The following is a 22,705-nucleotide window of genomic DNA, read 5'->3' on the forward strand; positions in this document are numbered from 1 at the left end:
ATGCTATCGTGTAAGAAGTAACTCAAGGGGAAGACAGGGCCGCACCCCGTTCCTCGGTATGATCATTATTTTCGGAATTAGAGACTCAAATATTTTAGGTACCCAAAAATTAAGGCTAGAAAAATGTGTGACGGATTTCCTGGTTTTTACCGGTGATTACTTGGGAACATGCGTGGATGCTGCAGTTAAAAGGGCGGGCCTCTGAGCCGCTTTGTTCTCCTTGTGTAGAAAAAGTCTGTTCGAAGTTCATAATGGCCATTTTTTGAAATTTTGCCGGCCTCTCCCGTCCAAACGCTCGGGGATAGATAGTTGTCCTTTATACAGAGGATAGAGTTCGACGAGTTGTATTCAACGCACTCATCGGCTTTCTTCTAACTACACGTACTGCAGAGGTATGGCGGCTAGAATGTCGGCGGAATGGGGGTTTGATCCCCTCCTCTTTTTTTCTCGAAAATCAGAAAGTGTTCGCGATTGCCATTTTGATGCTATCGTGTAAGAAGTAAGTCAAGGGGGAAGACAGGGCCGCACCCCGTTCCTCGGTATGACCATTATTTCCGCAATTAGAGACTCAAATATTTTAGGTGCCCAAAAATTAACGTTAGAAAAAAGTGTGACGGATTTGGTGGATTTTAGCGGTGATTACTAGGGAACATGCGGGGATGCTGCAGTTAAAACGGCGGGCCTCTGAGCCGCTTCGTTCTCCTTGTGTGGAAAAAAGTGTGTTTTGGAAAGTCTAAATGAGCATTTTTTTTTAATTTTGCCGGCCTCTCCCGTCCACACGCTCGGGGATAGATAGTTGTCCTTTATACAGAGGATAGAGTTCGACGAGCTGTATTAAACGCACTCATCGGCTTTCTTCTAACTACACTTACTGCAGAGTTATGGCGGCTAGAATGTCGGCGGAATGGGGGTTTGAACCCTTCCCCTTTTTTTCTCGAAAATCAGAAAGTGTTCGCGATTGTCATTTTGATGCTATCGTGTAAGAAGTAAGTCAAGGGGGAAGACAGGGCCGCACCCCGTTCCTCGGTATGACCATTATTTCCGGAATTAGAGACTCAAATGTTCTAGGTACCCAAAAATTAACGTTAGAAAAAAGTGTGACGGATTTGCTGGATTTAACGGTGATTACTAGGGAACATGCGGGGATGCTACAGTTAAAACGGCGGGCCTCTAAGCCGCTTCGTTCTCCTTGTGTGGAAAAAAAGTCTGTTTTGGAAGGTCTAAATGACCATTTTTTTAAATTGTGCCGGCCTCTCCCGTCCAAACGCGAGGGGATAGGGTGTTGTCCTTTATACTGAAGATAGAGTTCGACGAGCTGTATTAAAGGCACTCATCGGCTTTCTTCTAACTACACGTACTGCAGAGTCATGGCGGCTAGAATGTCGGCGGAATGGGGGTTTGAACCCTTTCCCTTTTTTTCTCGAAAATCAGAAAGTGTTCGCGATTGCCATTTTGATGCTATCGTGTAAGTTGTAAGTCAAGGGGGAAGTCAGGTCCGCACCCGTTCCTCCGTTTGACCATTATTTCCGGAATTAGAGACTCAAATATTTTAGGTACCCAAAAATTAACGCTAGAAAAAAGTGTGACGGATTTGCTGGATTTTAGCTGTGATTACTAGGGAACATGAGGGGATGGTACAGTTAAAAGGGCGGGCCTCTGAGCCGCTTCGTTCTCCTTGTGTAAAAAAAAGTCTGTTTTGGAAGGTAAAAATAACCATTTTTTTTTAATTTGCCGGCCTCTCCCGTCCAAACGCGCTGGGATAGAGAGTTGTCCTTTAAACTGAGGATAGAATTCGACGAGCTGTATTAAAGGCACTCATCGGCTTTCTTCTAACTACACTTACTGCAGAGTTATGGCGGCTAGAATGTCTGCGGAATGGGGGTTTGAACCCTTCCCCTTTTTTTCTCGAAAATCGGAAAGTGTTCGCGATTGTCATTTTGATGCTATCGTGTAAGAAGTAAGTCAAGGGGGAAGACAGGGCCGCACCCCGTTCCTCGGTATGATCATTATTTTCGGAATTAGAGACTCAAATATTTTAGGTACCCAAGAATTAAGGCTAGAAAAATGTGTGACGGATTTCCTGGATTTTAGCGGTGATTACTAGGGAACATGCGGGGATGGTACAGTTAAAATGGCGGGCCTCTGAGTCGCTTCGTTCTCCTTGTGTGGAAAAAAGTCTGTTTTTGAAGGTCAAAAAGACCATTTTTTCAAATTTTGCCGGCCTCTCCCGTCCAAACGCGCTGGGATTGAGAGTTGTCCTTTATGCTGAGGATTGAGTTCGACGAGCTGTATTAAACGCACTCATCGGCTTTCTTCTATCTACACGTACTGCAGAGGTATGGCGGCTAGAATTTCGGCGGAATGGGGGTTTGAACCTCTCCTCTTTTTTTCTCGAAAATCATAAAGTGTTCGCGATTGCCATTTTGATGCTATCGTGTAAGAAGGAAGTCAAGGGGGAAGACAGGGCCGCACCCCGTTCCTCGGTTTGACCATTATTTCCGGAATTAGAGACTCAAATATTGTAGGTACCCAAAAATTAACGTTAGAAAAAAGTGTGACGGATTTGGTGGATTTTAGCGGTGATTACTTGGGTACATGCGGGGATGCTACAGTTAAAACGGCGGGCCTCTTAGCCGCTTCGTTCTCCTTGTGTGGAAAAAAGTGTGTTTTGGAAAGTCTATATGACCATTTTTTGAAATTTTGCCGGCCTCTCCCGTCCAAACGCTCGGGGATAGATAGTTGTCCTTTATACAGAGGATAGAGTTCGACGAGTTGTATTCAACGCACTCATCGGCTTTCTTCTAACTACACGTACTGCAGAGTTATGGCGGCTAGAATGTCGGCGGAATGGGGGTTTGATCCCTTTCCTTTTTTTTCTCGAAAATCAGAAAGTGTTCGCGATTGCCATTTTGATGCTATCGTGTAAGAAGTAAGTCAAGGGGGAAGACAGGGCCGCACCCGTTCCTCGGTATGACCATTATTTCCGGAATTAGAGACTCAAATATTTTAGGTACCCAAAAATTAAGGCTAGAAAAATGTGTGACGGATTTGCTGGATTTTAGCGGCGATTACTAGGGAACATGCGGGGATGGTACAGTAAAAAGGGAGGGCCTCTGAACCGCTTCGTTCTCCTTGTGTGGAGAAAAGTCTCTTTTGGAAGGTAAAAATGACCATTTTTTGAAAATTTGCCCCCTTCTCCCGTCCAAACGCGCGGGGATAGATAATTGTCCTTTATACTGAAGATAGAGTTCGTCTAGCTGTATTCAACGCACTCATCGTCTTTCTTCTAACTACACGTACTGCAGAGTTATGGCGGCTAGAATGTCGGCGGAATGGGGGTTTGAACCCTTCCCCTTTTTTTTTCTCGAAAATCACAAAGTGTTCGCGAATGCCATTTTGAAGCTATCGTGTAAAAAGTAAGTCAAGGCTGAAGACAGGGCCGCACCCCGTTCCTCGGTATGACCATTATTTCCGGAATTACAGACTCAAATGTTGTAGGTACCCAAAAATTAACGTTAGAAAAAAGTGTGACAGATTTGGTGGATTTTAGCGGTGATTACTAGGGAACATTCGGGGATGCTACAGTTAAAAGGGCGGGCCTCTGAGCCGCTTTGTTCTCCTTGTGTGGAAAAAAGTCGTTTTAGAAGGTGAAAATGACCATTTTTGGAAATTTTCCGGCCTCTCCCGTCCAAACGCGCGGGGTAGAGATTTGTGCTTTTTATTGAAGATAGAGTTTGACGAGATGTATTAAACGCACTCTCCGGCTTTCTTCTATCTACACGTACTGCAGAGGTATGGCGGCTAGAATGTCGGCGGAATGGGGGTTTGAACCCGTCCTCTTTTTTTCTCGAAAATCAGAAAGTGTTCGCGATTGCCATTTTGATGCTATCGTGTAAGATGTAAGTCAAGGGGGAAGTCAGGTCCGCACCCGTTCCTCCGTATGACCATTATTTCCGGAATTAGAGACTCAAATATTTTAGGTACCCAAAAATTAACGCTAGAAAAAAGTGTGACGGATTTGCTGGATTTTAGCTGTGATTACTAGGGAACATGAGGGGATGGTACAGTTAAAAGGGCGGGCCTCTGAGCCGCTTCGTTCTCCTTGTGTGGAAAAAAGTCTGTTTTGGAAGGTAAAAATAACCATTTTTTTTTTAATTTGCCGGCCTCTCCCGTCCAAACGCGCGGGGATACAGAGTTGTCCTTTATACTGAGGATAGAATTCGACGAGCTGTATTAAACGCACTCATCGGCTTTCTTCTAACTGCACTTACTGCAGAGTTATGGCGGCTAGAATGTCGGCGGAATGGGGGTTTGAACCCTTCCCCTTTTTTTCTCGAAAATCGGAAAGTGTTCGCGATTGTCATTTTGATGCTATCGTGTAAGAAGTAAGTCAAGGGGGAAGACAGGGCCGCACCCCGTTCCTCGGTATGAGCATTATTTTCGGAATTAGAGACTCAAATATTTTAAGTACCCAAAAATTAAGGCTAGAAAAAAGTGTGATGAATTTGCTGGTTTTTAGCGGTGATTACTTGGGAACATGCGGGGATGCTACAGTTAAAAGGGCGGGCCTCTGAGCCGCTTTGTTCTCCTTGTGTAGAAAAAGTCTGTTCGAAGGTCATAATGACCATTTTTTGAAATTTAGCCGGCCTCTCCCGTCCAAACGCGCTGGGATAGAGAGTTGTCCTTTATACTGAAGATAGAGTTCGACGAGCTGTATTAAACGCACTCATCGGCTTTCTTCTATCTACACGTACTGCAGAGGTATGGTGGCTAGAATGTCGGCGGAATGGGGGTTTGAACACCTCCTCTTTTTTTCTCGAAAATCAGAAAGTGTTCGCGATTGCCATTTTGATGCTATCGTGTAAGAAGTAAGTCAAGGGGAAAGACAGGGCCGCACCCCGTTCCTCGGTATGACCATTATTTCCGCAATTAGAGACTCAAATATTTTAGGTACCCAAAAATTAAGGCTAGAAAAATGTGACGGATTTCCTGGATTTTAGCGGTGATTACTAGAGAACATGCGGGGATGGTACAGTTAAAATGGCGGGCCTCTGAGCCGCTTCGTTCTCCTTGTGTGGAAAAAAGTCTGTTTTTGAAGGTCAAAAAGACCATTTTTTCAAATTTTGCCGGCCTCTCCCGTCCAAACGCTCGGGGATAGAGAGTTGTCCTTTATACTGAGGATTGAGTTCGACGAGCTGTTTTAAACGCACTCATCGGCTTTCTTCTATCTATACGTACTGCAGAGGTATGGCGGCTAGAATGTCGGCGGAATGGGGGTTTGAACACCTCCTCTTTTTTTCTCGAAAATCAGAAAGTGTTCGCGATTGCCATTTTGATGCTATCGTGTAAGAAGGAAGTCAAGGGGGAAGACAGGGCCGCACCCCGTTCCTCGGTTTGACCATTATTTCCGGAATTAGAGACTTAAATATTGTAGGTACCCAAAAATTAACGTTAGAAAAAAGTGTGACGGATTTGGTGGATTTTAGCGGTGATTACTAGGGAACATGCGGGGATGCTACAGTTAAAACGGCGGGCCTCTAAGCCGCTTCGTTCTCCTTGTGTGGAAAAAAGTGTGTTTTGGAAAGTCTAAATGACCGTTTTTTGAAATTTTGCCGGCCTCTCCCGTCCAAACGCTCGGGGATAGATAGTTGTCCTTTATACAGAGGATAGAGTTCGACGAGCTGTATGAAACGCACTCATCAGCTTTCTTCTATCTACACGTACTGCAGAGGTATGGCGGCTAGAATGTCGGCGGAATGGGGGTTTGAACACCTCCTCTTTTTTTCTCGAAAATCAGAAAGTGTTCGCGATTGCCATTTTGATGCTATCGTGTAAGAAGGAAGTCAAGGGGGAAGACAGGGCCGCTCCCCGTTCCTCGGTTTGACCATTATTTCCGGAATTAGAGACTCAAATATTGTAGGTACCCAAAAATTAACGTTAGAAAAAAGTGTGACGGATTTGCTGTATTGTAGCGGTGATTACTAGGGAACATGCGGGGATGGTACAGTTAAAAGGGCGGGCCTCTGAGCCGCTTCGTTCTCCTTGTGTGGAAAAAAGTGTGTTTTGGAAAGTCTAAATGACCATTTTTTGAAATTTTGCCGGCCTCTCCCGTCCAAACGCTCGGGGATAGATAGTTGTCCTTTATACAGAGGATAGAGTTCGACGAGTTGTATTCAACGCACTCATCGGCTTTCTTCTAACTACACGTACTGCAGAGTTATGGCGGCTAGAATGTCTGCGGAATGAGGGTTTGAACCCTTTCCTTTTTTTTCTCGAAAATCAGAAAGTGTTCGCGATTGCCATTTTGATGCTATCGTGTAAGAAGTAAGTCAAGGGGGAAGACAGGGCCGCACCCGTTCCTCGGTATGACCATTATTTCCGGATTTAGAGACTCAAATATTTTAGGTACCCAAAAATTAAGGCTAGAAAAATGTGTGACGGATTTGCTGGATTTTAGCGGCGATTACTAGGGAACATGCGGGGATGGTACAGTAAAAAGGGCGGGCCTCTGAACCGCTTCGTTCTCCTTGTGTGGAGAAGTCTCTTTTGGAAGGTAAAAATGACCATTATTTGAAAATTTGCCCCCTTCTCCCGTCCAAACGCGCGGGGATAGGTAATTGTCCTTTATACTGAAGATAGAGTTCGTCTAGCTGTATTCAACGCACTCATCGGCTTTCTTCTAACTACACGTACTGCAGAGTTATGGCGGCTAGAATGTCGGCGGAATGGGGGTTTGAACCCTTCCCCTTTTTTTTCTCGAAAATCACAAATTGTTCGCGAATGCCATTTTGAAGCTATCGTGTAAAAAGTAAGTCAAGGCTGAAGACAGGGCCGCACCCCGTTCCTCGGTATGACCATTATTTCCGGAATTACAGACTCAAATGTTGTAGGTACCCAAAAATTAACGTTAGAAAAAAGTGTGACAGATTTGGTGGATTTTAGCGGTGATTACTAGTGAACATGCGGGGATGCTACAGTTAAAAGGGCGGGCCTCTGAGCCGCTTTGTTCTCCTTAGGTGGAAAAAAGTCGTTTTAGAAGGTGAAAATGATCATTTTTGGAAATTTTCCGGCCTCTCCCGTCCAAACGCGCGGGGTAGAGATTTGTGCTTTTTATTGAAGATAGAGTTTGACGAGATGTATTAAACGCACTCACCGGCTTTCTTCTATCTACACGTACTACAGAGGTATGGCGGCTAGAATGTCGGCGGAATGGGGGTTTGAACCCGTCCTCTTTTTTTCTCGAAAATCAGAAAGTGTTCGCGATTGCCATTTTGATGCTATCGTGTAAGAAGTAAGTCAAGGGGGAAGACAGGGCCGCACCCCGTTCCTCGGTATGACCATTATTTCCGCAATTAGAGACTCAAATGTTGTAGGTACCCAAAAATTAACGTTAGAAAAAAGTGTGACGGATTTGCTGGATTTTAGCGGTGATTACTAGGGAACATGCGGGGATGCTACAGTTAAAACGGCGGGCCTCTAAGCCGCTTCGTTCTCCTTGTGTGGAAATAAGTCTGTTTTGGAAGGTCTAAATGACCATTTTTTTTTTAATTTTGCCGGCCTCTCCCGTCCAAACGCGAGGGGATAGAGTGTTGTCCTTTATACTGAAGATAGAGTTCGACGAGCTGTATTAAAGGCAGTCATCGGCTTTCTTCTAACTACACGTACTGCAGAGTCATGGCGGCTAGAATGTCGGCGGAATGGGGGTTTGAACCCTTCCCCTTTTTTTCTCGAAAATCAGAAAGTGTTCGCGATTGCCAATTTGATGCTATCGTGTAAGATGTAAGTCAAGGGGGAAGTCAGGTCCGCACCCGTTCCTCCGTATGACCATTATTTCCGGAATTAGAGACTCAAATATTTTAGGTACCCAAAAATTAACGCTAGAAAAAAGTGTGACGGATTTGCTGGATTTTAGCTGTGATTACTAGGGAACATGAGGGGATGGTACAGTTAAAAGGGCGGGCCTCTGAGCCGCTTCGTTCTCCTTGTGTGGAAAAAAAGTCTGTTTTGGAAGGTAAAAATAACCATTTTTTTTAATTTGCCGGCCTCTCCCGTCCAAACGCGCGGGGATAGAGAGTTGTCCTTTATACTGAGGATAGAATTCGACGAGCTGTATTAAACGCACTCATCGGCTTTCTTCTAACTGCACTTACTGCAGAGTTATGGCGGCTAGAATGTCGGCGGAATGGGGGTTTGAACCCTTCCCCTTTTTTTCTCGAAAATCGGAAAGTGTTCGCGATTGTCATTTTGATGCTATCGTGTAAGAAGTAATTCAAGGGGGAAGACAGGGCCGCACCCCGTTCCTCGGTATGATCATTATTTTCGGAATTAGAGACTCAAATATTTTAAGTACCCAAAAATTAAGGCTAGAAAAAAGTGTGATGAATTTGCTGGTTTTTAGCGGTGATTACTTGGGAACATGCGGGGATGCTACAGTTAAAAAGGCGGGCCTCTGAGCCGCTTTGTTCTCCTTGTGTAGAAAAAGTCTGTTCGAAGGTCATAATGACAATTTTTTGAAATTTAGCCGGCCTCTCCCGTCCAAACGCGCGGGGATAGAGAGTTGTCCTTTATACTGAAGATAGAGTTCGACGAGCTGTATTAAACGCACTCATCGGCTTTCTTCTATCTACACGTACTGCAGAGGTATGGCGGCTAGAATGTCGGCGGAATGGGGGTTTGATCCCCTCCTCTTTTTTTCTCGAAAATCAGAAAGTGTTCGCGATTGCCATTGTGATGCTATCGTGTAAGAAGTAAGTCAAGGGGGAAGACAGGGCCGCACCCCGTTCCTCGGTATGACCATTATTTCCGGAATTACAGACTCAAATGTTGTAGGTACCCAAAAATTAACGTTAGAAAAAAGTGTGACAGATTTGGTGGATTTTAGCGGTGATTACTAGGGAACATGCGGGGATGCTACAGTTAAAAGGGCGGGCCTCTGAGCCGCTTTGTTCTCCTTGTGTGGAAAAAAGTCGTTTTAGAAGGTGAAAATGACCATTTTTGGAAATTTTCCGGCCTCTCCCGTCCAAACGCGTGGGGTAGAGATTTGTGCTTTTTATTGAAGATAGAGTTTGACGAGATGTATTAAACGCACTCATCGGCTTTCTTCTATCTACACGTACTGCAGAGGTATGGCGGCTAGAATGTCGGCGGAATGGGGGTTTGAACCCGTCCTCTTTTTTTCTCGAAAATCAAAGTGTTCGCGATTGCCATTTTGATGCTATCGTGTAAGAAGTAAGTCAAGGGGGAAGACAGGGCCGCACCCCGTTCCTCGGTATGACCATTATTTCCGCAATTAGAGACTCAAATATTTTAGGTACCCAAAAATTAACGCTAGAAAAAAGTGTGACGGATTTGCTGGATTTTAGCTGTGATTACTAGGGAACATGAGGGATGGTACAGTTAAATGAGCGGGCCTCTGAGCCGCTTCGTTCTCGTTGTGTGGAAAAAAGTCTGTTTTGGAAGGTAAAAATAACCATTTTTTTTTAATTTTCCGGCCTCTCCCGTCCAAACGCGCGGGGATAGAGAGTTGTCCTTTATATTGAGGATAGAATTCGACGAGCTGTATTAAACGCACTCATCGGCTTTCTTCTAACTACACTTACTGCAGAGTTATGGCGGCTAGAATGTCGGCGGAATGGGTGTTTGAACCCTTCCCCTTTTTTTCTCCAAAATCGGAAAGTGTTCGCGATTGTCATTTTGATGCTATCGTGTAAGAAGTAAGTCAAGGGGGAAGACAGGGCCGCACCCCGTTCCTCGTTATGATCATTATTTTCGGAATTAGAGACTCAAATATTTTAAGTACCCAAAAATTAAGGCTAGAAAAAAGTGTGATGAATTTGCTGGTTTTTAGCGGTGATTACTTGGGAACATGCGGGGATGCTACAGTTAAAAGGGCGGGCCTCTGAGCCGCTTTGTTCTCCTTGTGTAGAAAAAGTCTGTTCGAAGGTCATAATGACCATTTTTTGAAATTTTGCCGGCCTCTCCCGTCCAAACGCGCTGGGATAGAGAGTTGTCCTTTATACTGAAGATAGAGTTCGACGAGCTGTATTAAACGCACTCATCGGCTTTCTTCTATCTACACGTACTCCAGAGGTATGGCGGCTAGAATGTCGGCGGAATGGGGGTTTGAACCCCTCCTCTTTTTTTCTCGAAAATCAGAAAGTGTTCGCGATTGCCATTTTGATGCTATCGTGTAAGAAGTAAGTCAAGGGGGAAGACATGGCCGCACCCCGTTCATCGGTATGACCATTATTTCCGGAATAAGAGACACAAATATATTAGGTACCCAAAAATTAAGGCTAGAAAAAAGTGTGACGGATTTGGTGGATGTTAGCGGTGATTACTAGGGAACATGCGGGGATGGTACAGTTAAAAGGGTGGGCCTCTGAGCCGCTTCGTTCTCCTTGTGTAGAAAAAGTCTGTTCGAAAGTCAAAATGACCTTTTTTTTTAATTTTGCCGGCGTCTCCCGTTCAAATGCACGGGGATATAGAGTTGTCCTTTATACTGAAGATAGAGTTCGACGAGCTGTATTAAACGCACTCATCGGCTTTCTTCTAACTACACGTACTGCGGAGTTATGGCGGCTAGAATGTCGGCGGAATAGTGGTTTACTCATCGCTACTGCTGGCTCTGCCCTCTACCACTGTTACTGCTAGTACTATTAATACTAAATTTTGGTTTCTTTGCAGCTCCTGTTGGTGTGCAATCCAGAACTGACATCATCGGCTAAATATGCAATGTCTCATTCTTCAGAGACCTCACCCAGCAACAGAAGAGCGATCGCTACCAATAGTGAACCTTGAGTATTGTCGTTTCGCATAAATATTGTCCCGGAACACAACTATAATCCATGATACAGCTATTCAATGAACATTGTAATAGTAACATATATCGTTCGTAGATAGCTGCAGTGGCTTGACTTTAAACTACAGCACAGCGAAAATATTAACGAGGTACCATTATGGAGTACAACATTTGAATTGTCCATAGCTGTGGGAAATGACGGTATTGCCTATTCTACCTGCCCTCAGAGTAGAAAATTGGCTTATGCTCTCAAGGTGAGCATTGACTGTGTGACCAGTGAATCAGTGAAAACATTTAAGACAAATGTGTTTTTTTCATTAGTATTTAAATTCCTGTTGATACAATTTGATACGATGTAAATGTGAAAGGTTGTTAATAGTAGTGTGTGTGGGTTGGTTGAGTCTTGAGAAACTTATCCTGTGTTTTAAGACTGTGTCTTATGAGTAAGAACTGTCTTTTTCTATACTGTTGTAGGAGTTTTAAATAGTTACTGAGTTATGTGACTGGACAAATATGTTATTTCTTGCCTATTCGAATAGGAGATTGTGTTCAAAAACTTTCTTCCTTCCTTCCCTTTCACTACATAATACTTCGTGGTCTTAATGAAGACCACTGAAACTATACCAGGCATGTCAACTGATGCCTACAGAAGCAATCGCGGGCTTTAGAGCCCAGGAGACCCTAAACGCTTTACAGCGGAAAGGAAAGAGAAAGACGAAAGTGGTGGTATATGCCGCTTGGTCGAGCTATATTCAGGGATGGCCAGCACTGATTCAATAGATAAAGGGAAGAGAACTTATTAAAACTGTATCCATGGTAATTTTTAGATTTGCCTGAGAAGTATAAGTGCATTATAAGAATGTAAGTTTTAATTTTAATGCTCTTTTTTCACAAGTTTGATTTTTTTATTCAAAAGAAATATTTTCTCAACTTTTCATAGAGCAAAGTGAAATTTTCAGGTATAGGCCTATTTATTTAGTAGCCATACAGAATGTTTTCGTAAATGTAATATACGTAGGTATATACGTGTTACTGAAGATAGTGTATTGACAATTTTGAAAATATTCGCATGGAAATTGTTTGTAAGGAAATGAATTAACAAAGCAACTACTGTTACATCATAAGCAAAAGATACGTGCCCATGTGTTGTAAAAATGTCAGCTCTATACCCTCAGCAGATTTCGAGAAAATAATTTAATATTCTGATGATAGGAAGTTGCTCACAAATATCACCTTAAAAGCATAATGCGATAAGAGTTTTGTTATGTAATATTAGTTACACTTAAAACAGATACAGTACCTACGTAACTTTGCTTTGTACTGTAATATTGTTTTGATTAGTTTATCGATTACTTTTGTAAGGCTAAAGATACCATTAATATAAAATCCAACTTATCATGTCATACCCAATCTCTTTCTTTGGAATATCACTTTGTTTATGAATGATGTGTTTCATCCACTTAATACAGTATAATATTATACTACTATGGAATTTAAGTGAATATTCCTGCTTAACTCTCTATTATGTTATTAAGATTTAAAACACAACTGCAATATTAAGAAATCAGTGTTAGTACTTTTGTTTTACATACAATATAGATAATATTAAACAAAAAGAAGCCATATAAAAATAACGACATAAAATTTCACGTTCCGTTTGAAGTTAGTGCACCACTGTTTTCTTAATGCAACAGGTTGCTTATTCATATTCACAACCCTTCCTCTTTCCATACTTAGCGCTAGCTGCCCGCGCACGACGTCAAGGTCAGAAAAATGCGCTTGCTTTGACATCACTGCTCTATACCAATAAAGACATATGAAATATAATAAGTCAGTATTATTTCATATCCTTTTATTTTTACCCACCTCCAATGTCAGGTAGGAGTATTGGCCGCATAAATTAAAAGATACATAGGCCTATTTTAAGTAAGTTACACGTAATTTACGTCATGTAGAAAAGATAATTTTTAGACGATTCCTGTGCAGCATAATAAATTATTTTAATGGAAGTAAAGTAGTAAGATGCTATCATGATAGAATTGATAAGCTTTTATTTTAAAATAGCTTCACTTATAATCAATAAACTTTGATTCTAAAATTAATATAGTTGAAGAAACAAGGACTCTGAAATTGGTATTGTGACAACAGCATACCTTCTAATATGAGCACTCAGCCCCTACGTTCTCCTTTTAGAAAAAGTAATATCTCATCCAAACGGCTCTTTTTTTACCATATTTCGACAGAATAGAATAAATATTATAGAATAGATAGCCTGAATAGAGATACAGACTAGGGGCAGCATTCAGGTGAAGTAGATTAAGTACCAATTTTACAGCACTACTTGGCTTGAGAGACGTATCCTCATTGCATCAGTTCAAGCAGCCATCCCTGCAAAGGTAAGTTATAGCTGGCTCTATATTATTTTACCAGGAGGTCTGTATTCTCTGTATCGCAAAGTTGAAAAGTTGTTTTAATTGAATTAAATTAAAAACAAATTAAAATTAAATAGAATAAATTGAAATAAATTGAATTAAAATAAACTAAAATAAAGTAAATTAAATGAAATGAAATTAAAATTAATTACATTTAAAATATTTCATATAAAATATTTTTAGATAAATTAAATTAAGTACTTGAATTAAATTAAATTAAATTAAACTAAAATAAAACAAATTAAATATATTAAAGTAAAATAAAATAAACTGCATTAAAATAAAATAAATTAATATAAATTAAAATCAGTTGAATTCAAATAAATAAATTGACTAAAGTGAATTAAGTTAAAATAAAATAAATAAACCAAGTTAAATTAAATTCCAGTAAAATAATCTCAAATAAATTAAATTAAAACAAATTAAAATGAAATATAATAAGATAAACTAATTAAATTCAAATAAATGATCATATTAATTACATTAAATTAAAATTAATTTACTAAAATAAAATGTAATAAAAATATAAAATAAATACAAAAATTTGAATGAAATAATAGAAATTAAAATACATTAAACATCAAAATGTATTAAAGTAAATTAAAATGCAACAAATTAAAACAAATAGAAATGGTAGAAAATGAATCAAAATAAAGTAATTTAGAATAAATAAAAATACATTAAATTAAGATTAATTTAAATGAAATAAATTGATTTAAAATAAAGGGAAATGTAATAAAATAATATAAATTTAAATTATATAAGTTAAAATGAACAAAATTAAAAACAAATTATTTGAAGTTAAATTAAATTAAACTAAATTAAATTAATAGAGATTAAAATAAAATAAACTAAATAATAAAGTAATATAAAAAGAAATGAAAGAAGTCAAAATTAAATATGTTAAAATAAAATAAATTCAAAATAAATTAAAAATTGAAAAATTAAATTAAAATGAAATAATATAAATTAAGAAAAAGTAGTGTAAGTTAAAGTAAATTAAATTCAAATACATTAATATAAAAAATAAATTAAATTTAAAAAATGAATTAAATTAAAATCAAGTAAATAAAAATAAAACAATTTAAAGTGAAATAAATTAACGTAAAGGAAGTAAATAAAATTAAAATAAATTAAACTGAATTAAAATAACGTAAAAGAAAATAAATTAAAATAAATTTTAAAAAACTTATATAAAATGTATTATTTTGAAATGAATTAAATTAAATTCATTAAAATAAAATGAATTGAAATGAATTAAGTTAAAATAAAATGAAGTAATATAAAATAAAATCAATTAAATTAAAATATAATACATTTTATTAAATACAATAAAATAAATGAACGTAAATTAAATTGAAATGAAATGAAATAAATTAAAATAAAATGAAATAAATTAAATTTAAAATAAATTGAAATAAATAAAGTTATATTAAAACAAAATGTAATAAAATAAATTCATGTAAATTAAAATCAAGTAAATTAAAATCAAATAAATTGAAATAAATTAATTTAAAATAAGATAAATTGAAATAAAATTAATGAAAATAAATTAAACTCAAATGAAATAATATGAATTAAGAAAACTAATGTATATTAAATTTATTACATTCAAATAAATTAAATTAAAATAAATCTAATTAGAAACAAGTAAATAAAAATTAATTAATTTAAATTGAAATAAATTAAAGTAAGATAAGTAAATACAATTAAAATGAATTGAACTAAATTAAAATAAAACACAATAAACTAAAGTAAATTTAAGAAATTGAATAAAATTAAGTTAAATGAATATATTATAAATTAAATTAAAATATAATAAATTGTTTTAAATAAGATAAAATAAATCTAAAGAAATTAAGTTCAAATGAAATGAAATAAATTAAAATAAAATGTAATAAATTAAAACAGATTAAATTTAAAATAACTTAAAGTAAATAAACTTATACAAAAATGAAATAGATTAATATAAATTAAAATCAAGTAAAATATAAATAAATTGATAAAAATTAAATTGGAATAAAATTAATGAAAATAAAATAAATTAAAATGAAATAATGTAAATTAAGAAAAAGTAGTGTAGATTGAAATAAATTAAATTCAAATAAATGAACATAAAATCAATTAAATTAATATAAAATAAAATAACGTAATTAAAATTGAATTAACTTACATTAAAGAAATAAATCAAATTAAAATGAAGTAAATAAAAATAAAATAATTTAAAGTGAAATAAATTAAAGTAAAATAAGTAAATACAATTAAAATAGATTAAACTAAATTGAATTAAAATGCATTACTTTTAAATAAAATAAATTGAAATCAATTAAATTAAAATAACTTATTAGATTAAATTAAAACGAAATATATTAAATTGAAATAAATTAATTTAAAATATTTTAGCTAAAATATAATAAATAATATTAAATTAAACTAAAATAATTTAAATTAAATTAAATCAAACTACGTTAAAATAACATATAATAAATTAGACTAATGAAACTAAAAGAAATTGAAATAACATTAATTAAAATAAATTAGAAACAAATTAAAATAGAATAGGGTGAATCGAATTAAAGTGAAATCAAATTAAAATGAGTTAAATTGAAATTAATTTAGAATAAATTCAATTATAATAAATTACATTAAAATAGAAAAATAATATAAATTAAATTAAAAAATTGAATGAAATAATGGGAATCAAAATATATTAAACATCAAAATGTATTAAAGTAAATTAAGATAAAATAAATGAAAATAAATTGATATAAAATTAAATAAAAACAAAATAAATTGGAATAAATTAAAATAAAATAAATTGAATTAAGATAAATGTAAATAAAATAAATTAAATTAAATGGAAAAATAAGAAAATAATGTAAATTTAAATAACAAAATTATAAATTAATAAATTAATTTTATAAGAATATTTTAAATTTCTAGCATTATAGGACTGTTCAATATTGCGCTCCTTGATCTCGACACGAAGAGTACAACGCAGTAGCATTGACGGCTGCATCTTCTGAAAGATCCTAGGTGTGACTATCGCAGGCAAGCAAAAGTTTCAAAAATATTTCCGGTGCTGCGTTTACAAAGTGTATGTCAGCAAGTTCTGATTGTCACACTAACAACAACAAACGTAAACTGAACTGCATCGTCGTGGATCAAGACTACCTTGATAATTAAAGTATCCCCGTAGGTAATATAAACGTATGTGAACTGTCGCCGCCTAGCGCCTAAACGGCAAGCAACCCAACAAACAGATGTACCAGGAGATTGTCCTTGTGCAGGATGCACGGATAGGTTTATTAATCGTTATAATGGTTTCTGAGCACAGATTCCTTTTGATGAATTGTTCCTTATGGCCCATTACCAACAAAAATCTCGTAACTTATTCGAGGCAATACCGTACATTTTTTGTTCTTTCCATATAAATTAAAGATAAATAAAATAAGTTAGAATTAAATATGTTAAATTAAAGTAAAATAACATGAATTAAAATAATATGAACTGAAATATTAATAAAAATTAAAATAGAATGAATTAAAATATAATAAATTAAAACAAAATAAATTGAAATAAAAATAAATTAAATAAAAATGAATTGAAATATATTAAAATAAATTAAAATAAAATTAATTAAATTAATATAACATAAAATAACTTAATTAAAATTAATATAAATTAAATTTAAAAAATAAATTAATCTAAAATGAAGTAAATAAAAATAAAATAATTGAAAGTGAAATAAATTACAGTAAAATAACTAAATGCACCTTTCCAGACATCTTTAAATATTCCAACGTTATTCCGATCCATAAAAAGGTAATCAGTTAGATTAGTCAAATTATAGGCCAATTAGTATAATACCGACACTTTAAAAGGTATTTGAAATCTTATTACATAATCAAATTACAGATTACTTTGAATACAATCGTCTATTTGTTAATCAGTATGGTTTTAGATCCTCCCACAATACAATTGAAGCCATAGTTAAATTTGTGGAGAAGTGCTTTAGTGTTTTAGAAAACTCCAGGTTAATGTTAGGCCGTTTTTACGATTTTACCAAAGCTTTCGATACCATTTCTCACGATATCCTCATACAAAAACTGAAATTTTATGGTTTTTATAATTCTAGCGCTATGTTTTTAAATTATTATTTATCAGGCAGACACCAATCTGTTTACTGTAATGATGCAATGTCTCAATTTAAACCTGCCAAGTTTGGTGTCCCACAGTGTTCCGTTCTTGGTCCCGTGCTCTTCATTATATAATTATATTAACGACCTCCCAGCCAGCTTTGAGGATGACTGCCTTGACACTTTCATGTTTGCTGATGATTTGGCACTTGGAATTTCTCAGGATAATGATGTTTCGATGAAAAGACAGCTTGACAACACATTATTCAGGATAAAAGACTGGTGTGATGCCAATAAACTTAGCATGAACTCTAATAAGACTGTAGATATTAAATTTTCTTTTAATAGAAATATTACTGACCTGTCTTCCTCAGTTAAATTACTATGCATTCACCTCGAAGCCGGTCTGGGCTGGAGTACACACATACAATATCTTGTTAATAAAATTAATAAAGGAATTTTCATGTTACGAATCCTCAGACAAACATTATGTTATAATTCTTTACTTACGGTTTGTTACGCCCATATTTACAGTCACTTAAGTTAAGGGACGTTTTTGTGGGGTAACCATACTTCGGTTTCTAAGTTGTGTATCCTTCAAAAGAGAGCAGTGAGAATTATTTGTGGTGTCTCTTCTAGAACTCATTGTAAACCACTTTATGTTCAACTTGGAATACTTACGTTGCCGTCAATGTTTATTCTCGATTGCCTTCTGTATGTTAAGCGTAATGTGCATAATCTTCCTATTTATAATTATTCTAACCGTTCCAGACTTGACATATATCTCACCGAATACAAATATATTACTACAAGCAATAGTTTTATTTTCATATAAATTGTATAACTTTTTACCATTGCATATAAGAAACAAATCATATTATACTTTCCGAAGGATGGTGAGAACAACATTGATGGCAAATCCACTCTACAGTGTCAATGATTTTAGCAATATTACGTTTTAGATACTATTTGTTTTAAACTCATATATTTGATAAATCTGTACATTTTAACCTGATTTTATAATTATTCTTTTAAAACATTTAACCTTTTTTTGTGATCATATGGTGATTGTACATTTATTTTTGATGTTATTTTTTCATTATTCATATTGTAGTAGCCATGTATTATATATTTCTACTCTGACGTTGTTTATGGCCGTAAATCGCTGAATGACATCTATCTATCTATCTATCTATCTATCTATCTATCTATCTATCTATCTATCTATCTATCTATCTATCTATCTATCTATCTATCTATCTATCTATCTATCTATGTATCTATCTATCTATCTATCTATCTATCTATCTATCTATCTATCTATCTATCTATCTATCTATCTATCTATCTATCTATCTATCTATCTATCTATCTATCTATCTATCTATCTATCTATCCATCCATCCATCCATCCATCCATCCATCCATCCATCCTTCCTTCCATCCTTCCATCCATCCATCCATCCATCCATCCATCCATCCATCCATCCATCCATCCATCCATCCATCCATCCATCCATCTATCTATCTATCTATCTATCTATCTATCTATCTATCTATCTATCTATCTATCTATCTATCTATCTATCTATCTATCTAATCTGTGTAAACTATCCTAATCCATCTATTCTATCCTATTCTATTCATTATATCCTATTCTATTCTATCTATTCTATTCCTTTCTATCAATGCTATTCTATCTATCTATTCTTTTCTATCTATTCCATTTTATCTCTTCTATTCTGTTCTGTTCTATTCTGTCTATTCTGTTCTATTCGGTCTATTCTATTCATTCTCTCCATTATATTCAATCTATTCTGTCTATTCTATCTATTCTATTCTATCTATTGTGTCTATTCCATTCTGTCTATTCTATTCTGTCTATTCAATTCTATCTATTCTATCCTATTCAATCTATTCTATCTATTCAATCTTATTCTATCTATTCTATCCTATTTACCTATTCTCTCCTATTGTATCTATGTATCTATCTAATCTGTCTAATCTTTCTATTCTATATATTAGAACCTATTCTATCCTATTCTATCTATTCTATTCTGTCTATTCCATACTATTTGTTCTCTTCTATCTAGTCTAATCTATTCTATATATTCTATTCTAATCTTTTCTATTCTATCTATAATATACTATCTATTCTATCTATTCTATTCCATCTATTCTATTTTTTTATTCTATTCTATTCTAACTATTCTCTTCCTTCTATTCTATCCTATTCTATCTATCTATCTGTCAGTCTTTCTAATCTATCTATCTAATCTACCTAATCGAATCTATCTAATCTACCTAATCTATCTATTCCGTCCTAATCTGTCTTGTCTATCCTATTCTATCTATTCTTTCCTATTCTATCTAATCTATGTAACCGGCTATCTACTTAATTTACCTAATCTATATATTCTATCATATTCTCTCTATTCTGTCCTATTCTATTGTGTCTATTCTACTCTAATTCTATTCTATCTGTTCTAATCTATTCTATTCTGCGTTAGTCTGTTCTATTGTCTCTTCTGTTCTATTCTGTCTATTCTATCTATTCTGTCTATTCAATTCTATCTATTCTCTCCTATTCTATCTATTGTGTCCTATACTTTCTCTTCTTTCCTATTCTATCTATTCTACCCTATGTTATATATTCTATCCCATTCTATCCATCTATCCATCCATCTATCTATCTATTTATCTATCTCTCTACGTATCTATCTATCTATCTATTCTATTCTATCTATTCCATTCTATCTATTCTATTCTGTTCTATCTTTTCTATTCTATTCTCGCTATTCTATACTATTCTATTCTATCTATTCTATCCCATTCAATTTATCTATCTATTATTCTATCCATCTATCCATCTAATCTATCCTAAAGTATCTATTCTATCCTATTCTACGCAACCTATTCTATTCTAGTCTATTTATTCTATTCTATTCTATCTATTTTATTCTATCTATCTATTCCTTCTATGTGTTCTATTCTATCTATTCTATTCTATGTTCTGATCTATTCTATCTGCTCTATTCTATTCTATTTTGTCTATTCTGTTCCATTGTCTATTCTGCTCAATTCTGTCTAATGTCTATTCTGTTTTTTCTGTCTATTCTATTCTATCTATTCTGTCTCTTCTATTCTATCTATTCTCTCTATTCTATTCTATCTTTTCTGTCTATTCAATTCTATTTATTGTATCTATTCTGTTCTATTATATCTATTCTATTCTATTCATCCATCTATCTATTTATCTATGTATCTATCTATCCATACATCCGACCATCTATCAGTCTATCTATCTATCTATCTATCTATCTATCTATCTATCTATCTATCTATCTATCTATCTATCTATCTATCTATCTATCTATCTATCTATCTATCTAATCTTTCCATTCTATTCTATCTATTCTATTCTATCAATTCTATTCTATTCTGCTGCATCTACTCTAATCTATTCTATTCTATGTATTCTAGTGTATATATTCTACTCTATTCTATCTATTCTATTTATGTATCTATTCTTTCCAACTATATCTATTCTATCCAATTCTATCTACCTATTCTATTCTATCCTACTCTATCTATGCTATCATACTATTCTATTCTAACCTACTCTATCTATTCTATACTACTCCATATTTTCTATTCTACTCCATACATTCTTTTCTACTCCACCTATTCTATTCTCTTCTATCTATTCTAATCTCCTCTACTCTATGTATATATCTATCTAATCTACCTAAACTTTCTAATCTATTCGAATATATCTATTCTATCCTATTCTATCTATTCTATCCTATTCCATCTATGTCATTCTAATCTATTCTATTCTATCTATTCAAATCTCTGTTCTATTCTGTTCTATCTGTTTTACTCTATTGTATCTTGTCCATTCTATTCTGTTGTATTCTATCTATTCTGTTCTATTGACTATTTTGTTCTATTCTGTCTATTCTATTCTATCTATTCTGTTCTATCTATTCTGTCTATTCTATTCTATCTATTCAGTATATTCTATTCTGTCTATTCTATTCTATCTATTCTATACTATTCTACCTATTCTATCCTATTCTATATATTCTATGCTGTTCTAACTATTCTATTTTATTTGATCTATTCTATCCAATTCTATCTATATATATATTCTAATTCAGTATATCTATTCTATTCTATTCTATTGTATCTATCCTATTCTATTTATTCTATTCTATCTATTCTAATTTATTTATCTATTATATTCTATCTATTCTATTCTATTCATTCTATTCTATCAATTCTATTGTATCTATTCTATTCTATATATTATATTCTATCTATTATATTCTATCTATTCTGTTCTATCTATTCTGTCTACTTTATTCTATTCTATCAATTCTATTCTATTCTTTTCTATGTATTCTATTCTATAAATTGTACTCTATTATATATAATCTATTCTTTCTATTCTATCCTATTTTATCTATCCTATCCTATTCTATTCTATCTATTCTATTCCTTTCTATCCATGCTATTCTATCTATCTATTCTTTTCTATCTATTCCATTTTATCTCTTCTATTCTGTTCTGTTCTATTCGGTCTATTCTATTCATTCTCTCCATTATATTCTATCTATTCTGTCTATTCTATCTATTCTATTCTATCTATTGTGTCTATTCCATTCTGTCTATTCTATTCTGTCTATTCAATTCTATCTATTCTATCCTATTCTATCTATTCTATCCTATTCAATCTATTCTATCTATTCAATCTTATTCTATCTATTCTATCCTATATACCTATTCTCTCCTATTGTATCTATGTATCTACCTAATCTGTCTAATCTTTCTATTCTATATATTAGAACCTATTCTATCCTATTCTATCTATTCTATTCTGTCTATTCCATACTATTTCTTCTCTTCTATCTAGTCTAATCTATTCTATATATTCTATTCTAATCTTTTCTATTCTATCTATAATATACTATCTATTCTATCTATTCTATTCCATCTATTCTATTCTTTTTATTCTATTCTATTCTAACTATTCTCTTCCTTCTATTCTATCCTATTCTATCTATCTATCTATCTATCTATCTATCTATCTATCTGTCAGTCTTTCTAATCTATCTATCTAATCTACCTAATCGAATCTATCTAATCTACCTAATCTATCTATTCCGTCCTAATCTGTCTTGTCTATCCTATTCTATCTATTCTTTCCTATTCTATCTAATCTATGTAACCAGCTATCTACTTAATTTACCTAATCTATATATTCTATCATATTCTCTCTATTCTTTCCTATTCTATTGTGTCTATTCTACTCTAATTCTATTCTATCT

The 22,705-nt window shown here is 34.4% G+C and overlaps 1 long non-coding RNA gene across 1 annotated transcript in view; it reads left to right on the top strand.

Moving 5' to 3' along the window:
- The window catches only part of LOC138711758 (uncharacterized), a 143,073-nt gene extending 130,452 nt beyond the window's left edge, over positions 1-12,621 (top strand). Inside the window, exon 5 of the long non-coding RNA XR_011335445.1 lies at positions 10,687-12,621. This is a non-coding gene — a long non-coding RNA (uncharacterized lncRNA). The remainder of the gene's footprint in view (positions 1-10,686) is intronic.
- Positions 12,622-22,705: the final 10,084 nt, after the last annotated feature.

The sequence above is a fragment of the Periplaneta americana genome, chromosome 13 (genome assembly GCF_040183065.1).
Source record: "Periplaneta americana isolate PAMFEO1 chromosome 13, P.americana_PAMFEO1_priV1, whole genome shotgun sequence".
Lineage (NCBI taxonomy): Eukaryota > Metazoa > Arthropoda > Insecta > Blattodea > Blattidae > Periplaneta > Periplaneta americana.